Consider the following 5,286-nt stretch of genomic DNA (forward strand, 5'->3'; position numbering starts at 1 on the left):
CAAAATTTAAATCTAAGGAAGCCATGCTGGATCTTAGCAGTCCTAAATAAGACAAAAATTGAGAATGAAGTGTGCAAATGTTTACCCCACCTCTTGCTTTGCCCCAACTTTTGAGATTGTGAGTCTACAGTCTTATTTTGGAAGGTGCTGATAACCTAATGTTTCTGCTGCAAAAGCCTAGTTGAGCCAACTGCTCTCTCAAGCTAAAATGCAGTGTATGTACTTCATTAAGCATATGCCTATAAAAGTATGGTGTTCATTCTAAGAAAAAATATTTGAGTCCAGTTTTAACTTCGATTTGGTTGGACAGAAGAGTTATTGTAAGGCTCCTGATATCAGTCTCTATAAGACTTCATGGCCTCTTTTGTTAGAAAATGCCCCCCCTCCCCCTTGTTTCACTCTGCCTCTTTCAGTTGTTTTCCCCCTTCTTACTTCTGTGCCAGGTAAATTTACTCCCGAGTAAGCTTCCTTTAAAGGAAACTGCAAAGAGGGGAGGGGGCAACACTTGTGTATTCCCTAAAAAAAAAAATAAAAAAAATCTATGGCTGTTTTAACTATGCTTTATAAGAGATCCTCTCCCTATCTTAGGAAAAATGTTCACTTCAGTCTTTAAAGATAATTTATCTAGGAACCTTCACTCTTTAGTCTAAGGAAGTAAACTCTCACTCAAACTAGCTTCAAGATCTGCTAAAAGGGTTGGGTACTTTTATTTTCCTCTTCCTTAGTACATGATAGGCGCATGGCTTATGGTCTCTTCCCCAGTTGTGTCTGTGTACATAAGTATGTGTGTGTCTCTCTGGTAGTACAAATCTTGCTATGAACCCTGTATTTTAGGGTTGGACTAGATGACCCCAGGTCCCTTTCAACTTTCCCAATTTGTGGCTGATGAGTTGAAATCCAGCCCAGACTTGCTCTTTGTTTTTAAAGGTGAGAGGTGAATGTGTGTGTTTCTGGTAGTACAAATCTTGCTGCGAAATCTTGCTGTGAACCCTATATTTTGGAGGGTTGGACTAGATGACCCCAGGGTCCCTTTCAACTCTCCCAATTTGTGGCTGTGTGGAAGACCATGTGTCTGCAAGCATTGGAGGGTAATTCTTAAATTCTGGTGTGGTAATGGAGTTGAAATTCAGCCTAGCTTTGCTTTTTAGTTTTAAAAGGTGAGAGGTAAAAGCCATGATGTTTTGAAGCACAACTGGTAATATCAAGCATTTGAGTGATTACAGTATTTATCATTTTGTCTACTATTTTTTTTTTTAAAAAAAATCAAACTTAAAAGTCAATTCAAAGTTTAAGCACATACAAATGAATAATCAAGTACAATTAGCCTTGGCCATTCCTGTAAATTAAGGCGCAGAAAATAATAATATTAATAATAATAATAATAATTTTTTTGTCTGCAAATGGTAAGGCTGAAATGACTGAGAATGTTAAAAAATCCTATGAATTATAACGCTCTGGCCATTTTTACTCATAAATAAGAGAGCGGTTGAATACTTGAATTGCTGAGTTTCTCTTTTTTGTTTTAAAATCTAACCCTATTTTTAAAATCTACTCCTTACCTTTCCCTTCCTTATTCTAATTGGGCCAAAGGATGCAACATTTTCAATGGTATAAAAGGTTTGCTGAGACATGAACTCTGCACATGCACAGAGGCTAGATCAGCTTTAAAAAAAAAAATAAAGAGAGAGAGAGCGAGAGAAAGGAGGGGGGAGAGAGAAGGTTTGGAGAGCGTGAAACCTATACAAATTTCCTTATGTAAAACTTGGAACCATTGAGCGAAATCATCCTTAATGTGTTTTGCTCCAGGGCTACTTAAGACAATAGAGTTAAGTACTGGACATGCCAAATTCTTTTCACAGGTAAATATCAAAGCACTCCCACTGTGAGTTCCTCTCTTGAGTAGTTTCCCCCCCCCATGGGATTTAAATTTTATAACAGTTTTCTTGTGTGTGTGTGTATGTGTATATGCCTATGCATTTTAGGAACAGCATTTCCTGACAGACCTCTCACATGAAATAATTTTCCCTTTTAACAGAGTGTCCTTTCTGAGGGGATGCAAACAGTGATTTAAATACTCTATAAAAAGTAATTGCATTTGTTTTCCTTTTGTCTTTCTTCCCTTAAAGCCAAACAGTCACTTTCTTTCTGTTCAGCAAAACAAGTCTGAATCCCTGCTATATTAGTTGATTTCCTTCTATCTCTTTGTGGCTTTGACATTATTTTTTAGGTTACAAATAATCTGTTTTCCTTTATTAAGTTCGTTTTATCAGTTCTTCCATTATATATATGAAATTAATCGAAGCACAACCAAACATTGTTTGTGGAATGGTATTTGTTTACCTTTTGCCTGAGCATTTCTTAATTCTGTCATTTTGGCTAGTGCAAGGTACTTGCACAACTTTAAATTGCCATTCATTTTCTTGGTATTAACTCATTTCCCAGTATTCCACTATTAACATTACAGCTGATGTCACATCAAGAAACACTTTTATTTTCATTTGGGATGTTAGAATGCCAAAACAGATTACTTCAGGTTACTTATTAATTGTGTGTCTTAGCATTTATTTATTTTTGGTTCCTCATAGCTCATTTTGTGTGTTTGTGTTTTACTTTGGGGACATGTTCATCACATGTTGAAAGTCAGTTTCATGAAGTTCTTTTATCAGATAGCACATGGTGAATTTTAAGTTTTTCCCCATTGTTTTCCCATCTTTTCAGTCTAGTGGTTTTGACAATATATTTAATAATAATTCTTTTCTAAATCTGATGTCCTTGTGTCAAGTTTGTTTTCATCTGACTGGTAATCTAATTTTTTGCTTTCTTTTGTATTTTTTTAACCTTTGTATTTTTTCAGTTCTCTTTCTATACATGTGGAGTAATTTTTATTTTATAATATGAAAAGAACAACAACAACAAAAACTAAGTGAAGGAAAGCAAACAAACTTAGCAGATAATAACAGTAATTATATGGAAATGTGATAATAAATAATACTAAATAGTAAATTTTATTTCTATCCTGCCCTCCCCAGCCGAAGCTGGGCTCAGGGCGGCTAACAACAATCAAAATAGTCCAATAATGATAATGAATAAAATGTTTAATCCACTAAGATTGTTATTATTTGCAGCTTCCCATGGAAACTGGAGGACATCCTTTTTGCCTTTTGCCCCTTCCTTGTCTAACTGTGTTTTTAAGTCCCCAAAACCCTGCCCCTTACAGGATATCACTTCTACAGATGTGCAATGATGAAAAGCAGCAACAACCCCTCAACTCAGTTCTTCGCTATCACAAGACCTGCAACACCAGAGTTTCAAAGTGGCCACAGCTATCTCTTTAAAATGATATAGACTGACGGGGGGGGGGGGCTGACAAAGGGGGGAGGAGTTGAATTGCAAGGACATTTTTTCACTTGAACCTCAAGCCTCTGCTCCAAGATTCAAAAGATACATACGTAAAAGATCACAATGGTGTCAAGATATGCAACAGATATTTAATTATTTTGTTTTGTATTATGTGTTATTATGTGAGAATGTTGAAATGTGTCTGACAGTATGATTTCCACAAAGGGGGGCAATTTATTGTGTGTAACTGTTTTTATGTTTAATGTCTTATTCCTTACACACCAGTGGAGAATTCTCATGCATTTTATACTTTCTAATAGCTCACACTATTGTGTAGTCCAATGTTTAGATAACCACAATTCGTTGTCCCACCTGGCACTATGCCAACCTTCCCTACCCATTTTAAAAATGTGCTAAAACTTGCTTTACCAAGGAGAAGCTTCTAAGAAACATGAAGGTGGATATGCTTTGGTTTAGCAGGAATGATTCCTTATAGACTTAAATTGACTTATTTGGACAACTGCCCTTGTTAAGAATGGTTTTCTTTTAACAGATTGGTTTGAAGAGTTGAGAACCATGGGGCAAGATAAATTCAAATTGGACTCAGTTTGAATTGGGCACGTGTATCCAGGCTGCAATTAGCCTTTTGGTCCTTTAAGTGCAAGTGAGCAACCCCCATGCGTGCAAAACCACAGCCTATAATAGAATCCCATAGGAAGGCCAAGGCCAAGGCATCTCCCTCACGAGATGCCCAACCTGTGCCAGCTATGGTGAATGCCAGGCAACATGGTTAAATGAAAGCCCTGAGGGGATTCAACAGACAGGATGTGTTGCTGTAGCACTATGTCAGTGTGAGACCACAGAAGAGCTAGCTTGACACCTGAGAAACACACAAAAATGGCGAAGGACAAAACACCAACTGCATTTTTCAGTCAATTAGACCTTCCTGTTAGGTGCAAAGCATAAAACACTATTGAGAATGCCACAAGTAATTTAGCAACAAAATACAAGAGGTGTTCTTTATATAATACCCTATATGCAGCTACCTGCACTGATATACTTGCAAATGACCATAAGAGGCATGGCTTGCAAGTCCCTTTCAGGTTTGCATAAAGCCACACATCCCATTCACCGAGATTTAGGGTGCGGAGAAAAGATTTGCAAGTTCTTACAGAACTTTAATGCAAATCTATCTCCGAATGGGGGACTGATACGGAACGGGGGGGGGGGCAATGTCTTCTTCACTACAATATATTTGCTCAATTTCTCTAGGACTCCATCACCCCTCCCCTGTCCTCCATAATCTCTCAAGTAATACTGTCAAAATCCTGTTACAATGTATCCACTCTGTTTCTGCTTTTGCTCTCTAGTACAGAGTGGCTTAGAAATCACTGAAATCTTCAAAAATTGATATAAAATCAGCCGTGGTTCTGATCTGCTCGTTCTCGGTGCCATTCAACTCAGTTCCCCTTGGACTCCATGATGCTGTCCCTACTTCCATAATCTCCAAAGCGGCAGGTCACGTACGCAGGAACTTCTTAATCCTGTCAGATAGTTTTGCAAATCCTTCCTTCGGGCAATACTAGGTGACAGACGATGTATATTCCTGGCCCATTGTCTTGCCACCACCGGTACTCAATAAATGTGTATCTATGTATATTTCCCGCTCCGCATATCCCCCCTCCCTCATCCGAAAATGCTAATTAATGTAATCCCACCTTTTCATAATGTATTCATGACGTGTAAAGTATATTCATGATGTAACTTGTGAAACCCAACCTTCCCATAATGTATTCGTGACGTTTCATGCACTGTATTCTGGGACATGGAGGGAAATCTCAAAAGTTCATGCCACCCCTTTCTCACTGTTCAATCTCGTCTTGAACCTGTTGCGCAATAAACTTGGATCTTCTGCAGTTTGCTCCTGTGTCCGGCTGAGCTCATTTT

General features: G+C 38.0%; 1 long non-coding RNA gene across 1 annotated transcript; it reads left to right on the plus strand.

Moving 5' to 3' along the window:
- The first annotated feature begins 697 nt into the window (after positions 1-697).
- On the plus strand, positions 698-1,247 carry LOC309526297. The gene is made up of 2 exons (XR_014216712.1): positions 698-780; positions 935-1,247. It is a non-coding gene; the product is annotated as an uncharacterized lncRNA (long non-coding RNA).
- Positions 1,248-5,286: the final 4,039 nt, after the last annotated feature.

The sequence above is a fragment of the Podarcis vaucheri genome (assembly GCF_965113315.1).
Source record: "Podarcis vaucheri genome assembly, chromosome: 2".
In the NCBI taxonomy this organism is placed as follows: domain Eukaryota; kingdom Metazoa; phylum Chordata; class Lepidosauria; order Squamata; family Lacertidae; genus Podarcis; species Podarcis vaucheri.